We start from the raw sequence: 16,046 nt of genomic DNA on the forward strand, positions 1-16,046 counted from the left end.
GCTTCCCCAGTGGCTCAGTTACAGTCCACTCAGGCCGCCCCTCCCTCCAGGTCGGCCTGGGTTCTCTCCTTTTCCTTCTCCTTCTCCTCCGCCTTAAAGATGTATAAAACACTCCTCAGAATAAACCTTGGCTCTCGGCTCCTCCCTCCCCGCCTCCCGGCAGCCGCTCCCCCATTCATTACGCCCGTCGCCGGGTAAGTCCCTCCCTCCGCGTAGCCCAGCCTCCGCTGCTCCCCGCCTGGAGACCGCGGCGCACTTGGACTTCCCTCTCCATTCGCCAGCCGCCTCGCTCAGGGTCCCCACGGCTGCGAACTGATCTGGCGCGGGGGGAGGAGGAAAGCTCAGGCGAGCGAACCAGCGAGAGAGGGAGAGAGAGAGCGAGCTAGAGCGAGATAGCCGGGAGGCAGAGGGAGTAGTGACCGCCTTCCGGAGCCGGCATTCATGCCTGTCCTCGGGGCCAGCGAAGGGGACTTTACGGCTGAGTATGAGCCAGGCTGCTAGGAGCCAGGTACCCCCACGCCTGCAGTCCCCGCGCCGTCCCCGGTATGCGAGCTGGACGCAGGGCTCTCCCAAGTTCCCACCGAGCCGAATAAAAAGCGTCTGCCCGCAGCTCTCCGCCAAAGACGGACATTGACTCCAGGTAAGGCGGCGCCGGGCGCAGCGCCCGACAGCTCCGCTGCCCTTGGAGCCGGCCCCGGGCCGCATTCGGGGCGCCCCCGCCCGCCCCTCCCCTCCCCCCTCGCGACACCCTGATCCTCTCGTCCCCAGGCCTCCTGCCGCGTCCAAGTCCTCTCCAGTTCCAGGGAGGGGGAGGTGGTTTCTGTACCCTGGGGCGCAAGGGGTTAAAATGCGGGTTTTAGTAAGTGGCGTGTGTGCCCCCCGCACGTTCCCGACCTGTGTACCATGGTGGGAACTTGATGTGCTGCTAGTGTGTTGGCGTTTGCGGCGCCGTTTGCGTTTGGTGCGTGTGCGTGTGTGTATGTGTGTTAGAGGAGGGGGGTGAAGAGAGAGGTCCTATAACCTACTTATGGCGCGATGTGTGTGCGCGCATGTTTGTACATATGTGTTTGTATGTGTGCGGTTGTATGTCTTTTAATTAAGTCTCACCAGTTTACACGGAACGGAGTCCTTGCCTTAGGATCACGTCGCCATCGGGAAACCGGCTGTGGACTTCCTCTTGATGTTTTATGTTTGGGGTTTGGGAAAGATTATGGGGAAAGGGATGGCATCGTATTTAGCCTAATGCTTGTACCCTTGAAGGAAAATTCCTCCAAGGGATGGAGTCCTGCTACACTTGAACCCACTGTTTAATATGGAAGAGAAATAGCAAATGAGGCGCTGTCACTTTAAATACCACACTGGGCAGACTCCGGGATTTTGATGAGAATTTGGAGACATTGGGTAATGGGGAACAGTAAAAGGGGGACGCCAGGGGTGGGTTCCTTGTCTGAGGCTTCATAAGTCTGGAAAAAAGATCTGCCCCTGCTTCTCCATTTGTAATCATAATGGCCTAATAGTACCTCTGTTTCTGGTGCTTTTGGGGAGGATCTGGGCAAGTTTGCACTGCTGTCCATCAAGGGGAAGGAGGAAAAGTCCTCGGAGACTTTCCCATCCATCATAGTTACACAGGGTCTGGAGAAAATTTCATTTGGGGGCCGCTATGGTTAAGATGGAAGGAGATGGATGGGGCACTTCCCCAAGATAGATTCTTCTTTTCTTCCCTTTCCCCGTATCACAAGGCTTGAGAAGTCCCCAGAGACTTTTTCCTTAATGGTGCTCCCCATAGCTCCACTGGAGTTGGAATAGGGATACCGGGAGAAGACAGGCAGAGAGTTGGGGTGTGTGTGTGTGTGTGTGTGTGTGTGTGTATGTGCATGCATGCATGGGTATCAATACTGAGGGAGACCTATAATTTGGGGAAGGGTTGTGGATAGAGAACCTATCGTAGAATATAGTGGTAATTGACTTAAACTGCTATCAAATCGCACCTCCCATCTCTTGCTTGGCTCCAAATTACTGCCAAGGGCACCAGGGGCCATGGGAAGAATCTCATAGTAAGGAGGACAGTCCAAGTCAAGGCCCCTTTCCTTCTTTCCTCCACCTTTTAGGAGGCTTTTAGGTATGACCCTGCCCCATCTTGGCTAGGACCTGTCTTGGGCTTGGACTCTGGAGCCAGCCGTTGATTTGATTCCCTGCTGCCTCCTAAAGGCTTGCCATACTCAGCAAAAATGCTGAGTTTTACTGCTGTTAGCATGGCTTCCAGACTCCGCAGCTGTTACTTTCCTAAGGTAAGAGGCAGTCGTTTGGCTCTTAGGCAGTGAGCCTTTGGGAAGGCAAGGACTGAGATACTGGGGCTCAGCCTCCTGTCTGCCTTGGCTCGAAGGGACCTCTGAAAGGGCCTTTCAGGAAAAAGAAGTAGAAATATACTTGGCTTTAAAATTTAATTATGTATGCACATAAATATAAATGTGTGTGTATGTATATTTTCTGGGGAGAGATAAAATCAGATGTGTTTGCAGGAACCTGCCCTGGCGGGTGGGTGACTGTGCTACCTGCATGCTTTTGTAGACACAACAGTCTCTGGCCAGAGGCTCATACACAGCCACGAGAAATCTGCTTTAGGAAGCTCATGTCAGAGCAGAGCTCCCTGTTCATTTTGGGAGGGGGTGTGAAGGCAGAAGAGGAGGTCCCATGTCAGGAGTTGCTCTCATTTTCTCTCTCTCTCTTTCTTTTTTATTTTATTTTTTATTATTATTTTTTTCAATTCATAGAAAATTGAAGCTGGAAGGAATGTGAAAGAACAGACAAGCAGGTTTCTGGCCCAGAGAGGGGATGAGAATTCCACACCTTTTTCTAGCGGGTTGGTGGCATGCCCAGAACTAGCACTTACATGGCCTGAGAGCCAGGTTAATTTACTCTCCATTCAGCCACACTACCCAGTGACCATACCTTGCATTCCACCCCACCCTACCATCACACTCACGCCCATCACAATCACTTGTCTTTCTTCTTCAGATTTCTCATTTCAGAGATGAATTTCAAAGCTTCTTCATCTTGAAACAAGGGCTCTATCACCCTCCCCACACTCTAAAAATACACACACATGCACACACACAGCATACATTCTTTCTCCAATGCCTTTAGAGCATTTCATAGAAACAGGGACCCAAAACTGACTACAATTGGTAGATAGAACCCAGTAAATCGTCTGGTCTATGCCTGAACTCTTTTATTAAGGAATACTTTACTTTCCAGAGATCAAAGTGGCCTCTCATCCACTGATGCAAATACCTCAAACAAATTTATTTCTTTATATTAATTAGAATCTCACCCTTACATATTTGTTTTTTGGGCAGAATAGCTAACATAAGCATACATGCATACATGCTCTCATGAACACATATACACACACAGATCCAGAAACCTTTCTTACTTGCTATATTCCCCCCAAAAGAATGGTAACCTCTGCACCAAATTGTGCGCCTCTATACTAAGGCGTCACCCTCAGTAAGACTGGGACTTGTAGCCCCAGAGAAGGTGAATTCTAAAGCCCTGTGGAAGACAAGCCCTTGGGAAATCACACTCAGACCTATGCAAAAGTGGTGCTCCCAGACTCCTAGATTCCCGTTTTGGGGTGCAGGCAAGCACTGAGAAACATGGAGTTTTCAGGTCCATCTGCAATATAGACTTTTCCACGCAGGCTTTTCTGGGGCTGGATGGTACTTTAGCTCCCAGAAGGGGGAGCTGTGACTCCATTTCATCCGAGAAGAAACCGCTCAGAGATTCCGAATGAGCTGCTGGGCCCCTGTTGAGTTTAGACATTCTAGGCCAGGCTGCAGTGAATATATTTGAAGAGGTATGGGTGAGGACTATAAAAACACTCTCCCTTCTTGGGTCCCAATAAGATATATTCTCCTTCTTAATGCTTGCAAGAGGTTATGTTACTGACCATGAAGCCCTCTATTTCCCTGAAAAGGTGTTGGCCCGAGGGGCTTACAGTTGTGTGAGAAGACATTTTCTGATTTCACATCCTCTCTCTTGCCCTTAGACAAAATCACCAGTACACATCTTTGAACAGGCCACTAAGGTTAGCTATGTCCTGCCCTTCTTCTCTCTCCAGTTCCCCTGTGCTGAAATTCAGAGCTTAACAAATTGTCCACTGAACTCCTGGTAACCACCTTAGAGACAAGATGGGAGTCCGGTGAAAAGAACAGGTCTTCAAATGTCATTTTCCAAATAATTCCCACCTGCCGCCCCCATTGTTTTCAATTCCAACTCTTCTGCAAGGAACAAATACCTTTCTTTTTTCCCCAACCCACACCTTCAGTCTCTAGTTTTTTTTTTTTTTTTTTTTTTGGAAAGACAGAGAGAAGGAAGGAAGGATAGAAGGAAGGAAGGAAGGAAGAAAGGGAAACATTTTTAAACATTTTCTTGTTTTATTGTATTCTGTTTCTCCGTTTTTTGTTACATGGGCTGGGGCCGGGAATCGAACCGAGGTCCTCCGGCATAGCAGGCAAGCACTTTGCCCGCTGAGCCACCGCGGCCCGCCCTCATTACCTCTTTGAATTTGGTGTTATGAAGGAGTCAAGGAGTCAGAGAATCAAAGTACCTCAGAGTTTAAAGGTTCCTCATAACCAAATCTTTCTTTTTATTCAAGAAACAATAGTTCCTTTTGTAGTGTCCTTAATGCATAGCTACTCAGTTTCAGCTTTACTGACAGTGAGCTCATTACCAAGAATCTAGCCTACTTCGTATTTGGTGGGCTCTGTAATTTATCTATGTCTTTAAAATCATGCAAGGGAAGTATAATTCCTTTTGCAAGATATTTTCTTCAGATATTATGGCAGCATAATCATATCACTGCATGCATTCTCTTTCAGGTTAGAATGTCCTGCTTCTACATTTCTGTCTCCTGTGACATTAGTTTGGAGACCTCTCACTAGCTTGGATATTTTTCTATGCTTTATTCCACGTAAAGGGTTTAGAGGCCTCAAATGAGGAAAAAATGAGTAAAGTTGAGTGAGAATCAAAAGAGGTGTTCATTCATTTATTCATTTAACAAAGTTTTTATTAGTTTCCTACTATGTGCCAAGCATTGTTCTAGACTAGCCCTGTCATATAGAATTCTCTCTAATGACAGAATTGTTCTCTGTGCTGTCCAATATGGTAGCTAATGACTACATCTATCGAGCACTTGAAATGTGACTACTTTGACTAAGAAAATGAGTTTTTAACTTCATTTAATTTTTAAAACTCGGATTTAAATAGCTATATGAGGCTCATGGCTACTGTGTTTAACACTGTAGATATAGACATTAGAAAAGAAATGTAAATATGGTCCTGTTTTCATGGAGCTCATACTTTAGTGGGGAGAAATAGATAATAAATGAGTAAACAAATCGATAAGCAAAATAATTTCATATCGTGGTAAATAATTTGGTATAATATTCTAGAGAGGACTGTGTATGTTATAAATTTAGATAGGATAGTCAGGGAAATCCTTCTATAAGGAGGAGATATTGGAAGTCAGATTTCAATGGGAAGGAACCAGCCGTGTAATTCTGTGGGAAGCGATCATTCTAGGCCAGGAGAAGAACAAAGATGAAATTATTTAACATGAATGACTTTAGCAAGTATAAGGGACATGCTGAAGACCACGATGGCTGATGCTTTTGAAAGAGAAGTAGAGGGGCATGAGAAGAAGTAAAAAAGGTAGACAGGGGCCAGATCGCATGAGGCTTTGTATGTGATAATTATGGACCTGAAGGTCTTGACCTCTCCTTGGTTGAGGAGCACGTAGAGTTTGAGGACTGAGAAAAGTTTAGGAATTGATAGAAGCTTATCACATAATCTTGACAAGTGTTCACCATTTGCATTCTTTTTTCATTTAGAAAACTTTTCAACTGAAATAGTTGAATACATTTACTGATGAGGACACTCTTACCTGAACACTCCAGTATAACACAAAGTCATGAGGGTAAAATGTTGTTGGAAAAAAAACAGGCATGGTTTCTACCTCGGATTCATTAGATCCCCCGTGTACCCATTCTGTTCTTCTTTTCTTTCTCAGACCAAGCATTTAATCAACAAACATGACTTTGATATGCAAGCAATTTATAAAGGACAGAGGGGCAACTTTGTCCTCAGTCCATAAAAAAAATTGAGCAACTCAAAACCATAGTAACTGTACTATTACTGTTAATGTTATTACTGCAGTGTTAAATTATTGCATATTAAGTGTGCTATGATATGAACAAAGGTGGCACGATGAAGAGAGAAATAATCTTTTCCTAGAGGTGTCGGGAGGGTTTCAAGAGTTGATACCTGAGATGAGATTTTTAAGACAAGTGGATGTTGGCAAAATGGAAGAAAGGAAGGCCATCCCATGGAGGGTGAACAGTGCTTACAGAGGCATTCAGCATGTCCACTCCTAATCCATCATTTCAGTGGTTTCTTCTGTTTCTTCATTTCTAGCTCTTTTCTGAATGCTACACCCTAGAAATATATCTAAAGGGAGGAGGGAAAACAGAAGAAGGAAATGGATAGGAAAGGAGGAAGAAAATGAGTATTTGTGGATAAGGCAATTGAAATGAAGTGTGGTGAAAAAGAATGAGAGTTGGAGTGAGTTTGGTTCAGCAAATATTAATTGCATATCTTATCTGTGAAAGGTCTTGAGTGACGTGACCTAGTGGGGAGAGTGATGAATCCTGCTAGGTGCTGACCATTTAATAGAGGAGCTATACAAATCTATGGATATTATCATTCATGGTAGACTGATAATTGTCATTTCAGAAGTTTGATGAGAGTGTGGGGAAGGGATGGATTAGAGGATGATACAGTGGTGATGATGGTGGTGATGCTGGGGATGATGACCACAAAAGTAGCTATAAGCTTTTGGAGAACAGAGACTGTATCTTTGCAATGGTCGTTTCCATTAATTTCTAATTTGTTATGGTAAGAGCAAAAGGTCTCAGGGCACCTGATTTGAATCCTGCCTGTACCTTTAAATATCTGGAAAAAGGACCAAACTGTGCCTTAACTTACTGAAGGGATATTGTCTGGTTCTATGGAAATTTTACCTGATGAAGTTCTTTTAAAAGCATAGAGACACAACACTCAGTGGTCACGCATCATTGTAAGGTTGAGATGTCTTCTCAAAATGATCATATCTAAAAGAAGTCATAGCTCAGGGCACAGATGATGACTCAAGAGTGGGGACTGAGTGGGATGGATGGAGATCCTGCACCACTATTGGGAATCTCATACTATCAGAGCGATTAAGTGTTAACATGAAACCTATACTGTCCTCCTAGAACACAGCAGCCTAAAAAGGCTGCCTAGAAATCCATAGACAGTCCTTGCTACTGAGGGGGCAAAGAAGACAATTAAGAAGATAATGAGGCTGAAGAGAATGAAATTAATTTTTTTTTCATATCACGGTAAAGAGGATCTTTATCTCCCAAGGAAACTTTTTTGGAGATTGCAGGTGGCCTTGACAAGAATAGACTGAATAAGACGGGGTATGAGAGTGTTAAAACTGGTAAATTACCAAGCCTGCATGCTATCCATTGGAGGAGACACAGAGGAATAGAGAACAAAGAGGCAGAGAGTCTGGTGAGGACACAAAATGTATCTTTCTGCATAAATCCTGTTCTCAGTTTGTAGGGGGTTCTCTCATAGGATGCAGAGCTGTACACAGGTGCAGAGCTGTATCCTAGGAAAAGCTATGAGACCATGCCCCCCAAGCATGGGGAGACAGATTCCTTAGGCAATTAACAAAAGCAAGATGCAATCATTTTTGTGTAAACTGCAAAGGCTGGAGCAACGGGGCTCCGAGTAAATGGCCTATCTGAACAGCTAGAACCCTATGTAAGGGTTAGCCTGAAACTAGCCTGGAGGTGTTCCTGAGATATAATTTATCTAGCTTTCCGAAAGTCCTGCAAATGAGCCAGTGGCCACTTGCACGAGAAATAATGGATCTTTGTGGTGACATGGAGAAGTGTTGCTACAGATTGCAAACTGGTTCAGATGGAAGATGGGCAGGCACCCAAGATGGAGTACGTTTTCGAGGACCCACATTTATGAAAACTATGGTTAAATGTAACTTTAAGTCTCCATTCTAAGAATCTGCAAAAGTGGTTGAAACTCTGGGGGGTTGTGGAATTCCTGGAGTCTCCAAAAGCCCCAGGATAAACCTGGAAGAGCATTCTGAGAACTGCGACAGAGACATTTGTGTTAAGTAAGTTTGTTCCAGTTTACATGACAATGGATAAGCTAAATTTCTCATGGAATTTGACAGGTTCTGGGTTTATAGACACTGTCAAGGGGAAGGAATTATAAGGAGCACTGGCTGGTATCATAAAAACATCTGCACATAGCACGGCGGCCACTGAGAAAGAAAATCGGTATTTTGATATGTCTGAGAGTGTAGGGAAAAGATAGAAAAATAGATTATTCTGCAGGGGCTGGTTTTGCTGCTGGAACACATTTTGGAGACAAGACTCTTTCAAATGAAGTGGTCCTCATCAAAAGACGTTGTCAAGGTGGGCCACGGTGGCTCAGCAGACAGAGTTCTTGCCTGCCATGCCAGAGACCGGATTCGTTTTCTGGTGCCAGCCCATGTGAAAAAAAAAAATAAGACATTGCCAAAGCTGGCCAAGGCAAAGGAGGGCAGGCAGTGGCAGTAAAGACTTTTATTCTGAATGCTTATCAGCAGATCAGCATCATATGATGTCCTGCAAATCCTTAAAACAATTTCCTGAAAATATGACTGGTTTTGCCTATCCTCTTCTTTCATTCCTGAAAGTGGGAGTTCTACATTTAGGCAGAGCATAGGATGGGAATTGAGTGGATTCTGGAAAGAGCTTCACCCCTAGCATTTGGAGATGGCTGAAATGCCAGCAAACCATTAATAAACCATTCTTAGAGAGAGAAAATGTAATGCCAAGTGTGTCACATATTCTTTCTGCTATGATTGGTGCTAGATAAAGATTATCTTGTCGAATAGTCTGAACAAGCTCCTGCATAAATAATATTATCCCCCATTCAAGAGATGGGGAAACTGAGGTTCACAGCAGTGATGCCTTTTTTCCAAGGCCACATACTGAATCAATGGAGGGTTGAGGATTTGAATCTATTTTTGTCTGACTTGAAAGTGTAGCAATCAAAAGCTTGGGCATTAGAGTTTGAATGCCCGCTCTGCCAATTACTAGCTTTCTGACCTTGACCAGATTACCTAATGTTCCCATGCCAGTTTCCTCATCTATAAAATGAAACTAGTTAGTAAAAGTAACTCTTCATAAAGTCATTGTGGGGAATTAATGAGTTTATATGATAGGTGCTTTGAACAATGCCTGGCAGATGGTCAACACTGTACAAATGTTAACCTATCATTGCCTTTCATTATGACTGCACCATACATTGCCTATAGTGCCCCCGAGGTATGTTCTTAAACTGGAACTATCTTATAGCAAAGAGATTATTGTCAGGGTAGCCATACTACCTTGCAAATGAACCCTTCAATGATACTAACTCCCCTATCCCCTTTATAGCAAAGTTATAGCAACAATTAGGAGAAGGAAGAATTTGAGGAAGTAGGACAAGGCAATGAAAAATGCAGAATGTCCAAGGCAGATATTTTATCCTTGATATTACCCTGAGCTGCGACCCAATATAACTACAGGTCATCTGCTATCAGAACTGAAAGTCATCTTCAACATCATCCAGCTCAGCTTTCTTCAAACAAACGGTATCTGAGTTGGGACTAGAACCTCTGCTCCCTGCAGCCCAGCTCACTCTATCTCTTGATTTATTTCTTTTTTAATTTATGAGACCAGGGTATTTATCAGGCCCATATGGGAGACTGGCTGATTGAAAGCATGCTGGATGCTCTTATGTGAGCCTATTTTATCATCCCCCTCCCTCATCGTTATGTATTTATTTTGTATTTACGTATTTATCTTGTTACTATAATTCCCATTCTATATATCTTAAGTTATAGAGAACTTAAGTTAACATACAATAGAGTTAAGTCAACTACATTTATCTATTTTGTAAACAAACACTACTGCTTCCTCCCTTCTCCCATCTCCCCTTCCCCTGCAAACCTAGTCTAATCTGCTTTCTATTTTTGCAAATTTTCTGTTTCTACTCAACTCATAAGTAATGTCATACAATTTTTGCTCTTGTGCATCATGCTTGTTTCACTGAGCATAATGTTTTCGAGTTTCATCCATATTGCAACAAGTCTCATAACTGCATTTTCTTTATGGCCAAATAGTATTTCATTAGGTGTATAGATCACATTTTGTTTATTCATTGATTTGTTAAAACGCATTTGGCTGGTTTCCAGATTTTGGCTATGGTGAGTAATACTGCTATAAACATTGGTGTATTACCACATGTTTGAGTCCCTGTTTTCACTCTCTTTGAGAATATACCTAGACGTGGGATTGCTGGGTCAAATGGTAATTCTGTATTTAACTTTTGAAAGAGCCTCCATATTGCTTTCCATAGTGCTGCACCATTTTACATTCCCACTACCAATGAGCTACAGTGGAATTTTGCTGCGTCCTTTCCAACATTTATTTTCTGCTTTTTAAATAATAGCATCCTTACAGAAGTGAAATGGTATCTCATTGTGGTTTTAATTTACATTTCTCTAATGGCTAATGTTGTTGAGCATCTTTTTATGTGTTTATGCGCCATTTATATATGTATTTTTGACAATTGCATATTTAAGTCCTTTGTCCATTTTTTAAAGATTGAGTTGTCTTTTTGTTGTTGTGGTGTGAAAGCTTTTATATATTCGGGGTATAAAAACCTTATCTGATATATGGCTTGAAACTATATTCTGCCATTCTGTAGGTTTTGTTTTCACTTTCTTTGTAATTTCCTTAGGTGCACAAAATTTTTAAAAATCAAATTTACCTATTGTTTCTTCATTGTTTATTTTATGAAGTGCTCACATTGTCTTAATATGTTTAGCCTTTCAAAAACATTTCTGAAATTGGAATTTTTCCCATTTTGCAGATGAAGACATTGTGACTCAGAGGTAGAAAGATTAACCCAGAGATATACAATAAGTGACAGCACCAGGTCTCAAATTCATATCATTGGACATGAAATGTAGGGTTCTTTCATGAAACTGCCCTCCCTCCATCCACTCCTCTAAAGACATCGTCTAGTCTTTAGTAGCTCAGTTGCCTCCCAGATTACAGGGTTGGTTGCTGCTTGGTCTCTACTGTCTTGGACCAGATCAGTTGCAAAATGTCAATCATTCTGCCACCCTCATGGATGGGAGCAGTGTTGTCCATACTTAAATGAGAAAGAAATCCATTCTGCATGTTTCAGGAGATGGCATAACTGGTACCACTGGAGGAAAGCTTCTTAAATCTCCTTAGCAATGTGTAGTTTGCTTTCTTTCCTTCCTTATTTGGCAGCATCATGAATATCTTCCATTATTCCAGTGCTTTCTGGCTGTCAACTTCATAGCCTCTTAAAATGGTAATTTATCTTCATAGTGCCTCAGCAGGAAACCTTAGTTTAGCATGTTTATTTGCACACTTAACTTGTGGAAGTTCAAATGCTGCTTAGACTAGTAGTCATAGAATGAGCTACTTTCTAATTCCAGAGCAGTACAAAGAGTAAAGATCTTACTGTCCTTATGGTTAGAGTCACCAAAGCCACCTCTGTTAATAGTAACTTCTTAAAAGCAAGCCAGGAAATAACAGGGTGGAGGTGGCATGAAGTGTGAGAGCCAGATGTTGCATGAGAAAAGAAGTATCTGTATCTATCTATCTTTTTATGTATTTGTATTTGTGTCTATATATTTATCATCTCGGTCTCTCCCTCAGTCTCTCTCTGTACACAAACACACATGTGTATATAAAGAAATTAGTATTGAACATGGTTGAGAACAGGTAGGTGGGACCAGAGCTATAGATACAGGGGAAAATGTACAAGGGAGATTTTTTCTTCCTTATTAATGGAATATGAGCCCAGATTTGTCATAAGATCATCTACCATTAGGAGATGATCTGGGTGTGGGACTTCCAGCTAAAAATAGAATGGAGCACACATGCAGCCAATAACCCTTTAAAAAAATGTCAGTTTCACTATGAATCAAATACATGAAAATAGCAATGTCATATAGCATCCTCAATGGTTTATTCATTCATTCAGGTATTTATTTGTAAATGCCTGCATCCAGTCTTGACAAGAATGTAGTGACTAGGATACTCTCATGTTTTGTTGGTGGTTGAATGAAGCGTTTTATAAAATGCAGCTTTCATTCTTCAAACCAGCAAGTAAACATTGTTTATTGAGCACCTATTCTGTGCCCAACCCTGTTGTAAGAGCTGTGACTACAGCAGTGAACAAAACCAACTAAAGCCCCAGCCATCTTGTAGCTGACATTTGCATTGAGGGAGTAGATTATAACTTAGTAATCAAGCAAACATATAATTTGTCAGATGGTGATAAGCATAATTGATAGAGAAAAGTAACACATGGTGGGGAGGTAAGGTGTGTGGGGCAGATGATGTCATGGGAAAGGGCTTGCTATTTTATATAGGTGTGCAAGAGAGCCATCAATGGATGCTGATGTTTGAGTGGAGAGCTGTAGAAAGTCAGGAAGAGAGACAGGCAGCTATCAAGGCAATTCCAGGTGGAGGCAGCAAGAATAAAGGCTCTGAGGTGAGACTACATTTGGTGGGTGCAAGGAACGGTGAGGAGAATAGTGTGGCTAGAGTGAATTGAGCAAGAATAAGTAGGATAGAAGGAGAAGGTGCATCGGAGAGACAGCCAGATTTAGAGCTGTAATGTCTCTATCATCTATTATTTTTAGAAAGAAGGTGCAAATGGTTTCACTCAGTAATGCCACTTTTAAGAAATGCCCCAAGATGAGATGTAAATTAATTAGGTGCATACGAATTTTTTAAGAGGAGATTTATCAGAGTATTTGGGAAAAAAGAACAAAGGACTAAGGTGTATGTCTTTGATTTAGAAACAGAGCAGTTAGATAAATTTAGTTATAGTGTATAACAGGATGCTCTACAGCCACTAAGAGTGAGGTTAGAGGAACATATTTTACATGTACAATGTAGAATGACGATGGATAAGACAGATTAAACAACCTACCTTCCTGGTAGATTTTCTGTGAGAATTAAATGGTGTATATATTTATACATATATAAAACACTTAGAAACATGCACTTATCATGACATTTATCAACATGGACACTTTTTTTTGGTGAAATACTACTAAGTTAAATAAAAAATTCAAGATACAAAATATTATGCCCATCATGGCCATTTTATAAGATGCAAAGTTGTATTTAAGCCTGATTATCTTTGGGTGATGAGTTATAAGTGAATTTCATTCTCACTTACTTGCATTTTCTAATATTCCTTTAATGATTGTGTATTATTTGGGTAATCAATATTTTATATGGTAGGATATGAGTAATCAGTGAGCCATTCTTTATAGGAAAAGGATCCAAAGAAGAGGAAAATATTTTAATAGAGTTTTTTTTTAAATTTCTGAGTTCACCATTCCTAAATCAGGTCTAAATTGAATCAGATATTTTTTCTTTTTTAACTTGACCTTGGCCTGAGCAATAAAACCCATAAAAACCAAAAATTTAATATGTGACTTTTACTTTCTAATACGCAGCAAAATAGCCCTCAATGAAAACACCCTTCAGTGAAAAGCTGCACCACCTTCGAATCACTCAGAATTATCTCATGTACTGATAGGGCTTTGGAAAGCACAGATTTAGTGGCAACTACCTTGGAAACAGAAGGCCTCAGCTCTGATTTGATCTTCATTTTTAATTTTGGCTAAATTACATTCTATCTCTGGACCTTAGTTTTCTCATTGTAGAACAAGGCTTGACATTCAAAAGGGGTTTTAAGAAGCCATTTGTGACCTATTTTGGGGTAAGGATGGGCAGAGCAAGTGCGATTGGACCTAACTCCACCCCCTGCTGGCTCCTGAATTGAAGCAAGCAGCTCTGCTTTACCTGCTTTGCTTTATTACACTTTTTTTTTGCATATTTGTTATATGTGTATCATTTGATATTTGATTAGGGGTATAATACTTGAATAAGGGAATCTAAGGCTTTAAAACTTCACTTGAAAATCATTGATTTAAACTTTAAATGGTCTCCTAATTGAACTTACAAATGACAGATTCTATCCCAGATTCAGCACCTAATAAGTTAAGTCATTGTGCTGAGCTCTTAAGGAGACCAAATATGACTAAGACACATCCTGGAGGACTTAGTTGAAAGAGGAGGTATATAAGACTGTGTCTTCATAACCAATATGATCACAATACATGACATCAACAGATGAAATGAATTTAAGAAAGTATGAGCTATATTCAAATCAGCCTTATATAGAAAGGAAATGTTTCCATAGGAGACCTTGGACGGTGAATGTTAGGTCAAGTTGTCAAGGAATCTGAGCAGGTGGTCGCATTGTAGTGGGCTTTGAAGGACAGGTAGGACTTGGACTTGTGAAATTGGAAAAAAGGAGCATTCCAGGTGGAGGAAATGGTAGGTTCAAAGCTGTGACCCCAAGCTTGCATCTATCTGTCTTTCATCTCAAAACCATAGAATGTTAGAAGTAGTGGGGACCTTAGGACCCATCATGTGCAAATTTTCCCCTTTTTACAGACAAAGACACTAAGGCTCGGACAGGGGAAGTGCCTTGTTAAAGGCCACAATCTGCATTAACAAGGATGCTAAACCTAGAATCACAGACTCCTGACTTCAGGGATTTTCCATGCTATTTTCCATGATCCTTCAAAACTTCTGAGACACATATTGTGTGATCAAATTAGTCTGGAAAATACTTCATAATAAAGGATTGATGAGATCAGAACTGGGCTTTGGAAAGCGAAGGAGGGAGGTGTGAAGAGGAGAGAGACCGGACTCCTGGTGGTCATTTAGCAGATTATGGCAATGGTCCAGATGGTAGATAGAAAATGTCCTTCTTGGCTAAGGCAGTGGCTGGGGAGTTCATGGACAAGGCAAGTGCTGCATGGGCGGCACAAGGGAAATCAAGGGGTTAAAGATGACTTCCCCCAAGGTTGTGCCAGATCCAGGCCTGCTCTTTGTAAATAATGTTTCCAGAAACAGCAGGGTCTCAATTATCTCACCGTGGGCTGTGAAATTCTAAAAAAAAATAGTTCTCAAAACAAAATTACGTTTAATTTGCCTTAATTGAAAAATAAACACATGCCATCTACAGCACTCTCAGGAGGAGAAGAAAAGGCTAGAAAATGAAATGAACAGTTAGGTGTGGTAGCCCCTCAATTATTGGAGCTTCTGAAATGGGATTGGGTAGTGATGGAGAAAATGAATTCAGAGTTAAATTCAAGAATGGAAAGTATAGAGCTCCTCTCTAGTCATTGGCTTTCTTAATCTCTGGTAATATTATTATTATTATTACTGAGAACATTATAAAGCAGTTGTGGAATAAAAGAAGGAGCTCTGAACTTGGAGTCAGACCATTTGTGTTTGACCCTTTTTCTAACTGTAAATTATGTGACCTTTGATAAATAGCTTCAATTCTTAGTCTTGAGCTCCTCATCTGTAAAATGGAGATAATAATCCATAGATCACTGGATTCCTATGAGGACTGAATGATTTATATATATGTATGTTCTAAAACATTAGAAAGAGATGGTGGAGAAGTGGGAGGAGAGGAAAATGTGGAGGAAAGTTAGAAAGAAGAAAAGGAAAAAGAGGAGGAAAAAGAATCCTAAAATGTATTCAGTTCATTCCTTTTGTCACAAGACATTTATTGAGAGACTTCTGTTGTCAAGCACTGTGCTAGATGCTTAAGATGAAATGATAAAGAGAAATCTTAAGATAAAATGGTGAGATAAGATGCAACCACCAACCCTTGCCTCTGGGACACCTATATTCTAAGAATTAATATTTTCAACCTCTAGGTCATGGAATGAGTCAAGGAAGAGGATTAGGCTCAAGGAGATGCTTGGGAAGTCTTAAAGGTGTGTTTCTCTATTGGCTACT

At 41.4% G+C, this 16,046-nt stretch overlaps 1 protein-coding gene across 1 annotated transcript in view; it reads left to right on the forward strand.

The window, feature by feature from the left end:
• Positions 1 to 267: 267 nt before the first annotated feature.
• Positions 268 to 16,046, forward strand: part of BRINP1 (BMP/retinoic acid inducible neural specific 1) — a 183,780-nt gene continuing 168,001 nt past the window's right edge. The window contains exon 1 of the mRNA XM_077133027.1: positions 268 to 640. The gene's annotated coding sequence lies outside the window, so the exon portion shown is untranslated. The remainder of the gene's footprint in view (positions 641 to 16,046) is intronic.

The sequence above is a fragment of the Tamandua tetradactyla genome, chromosome 2 (genome assembly GCF_023851605.1).
Source record: "Tamandua tetradactyla isolate mTamTet1 chromosome 2, mTamTet1.pri, whole genome shotgun sequence".
In the NCBI taxonomy this organism is placed as follows: Eukaryota; Metazoa; Chordata; class Mammalia; order Pilosa; family Myrmecophagidae; genus Tamandua; species Tamandua tetradactyla.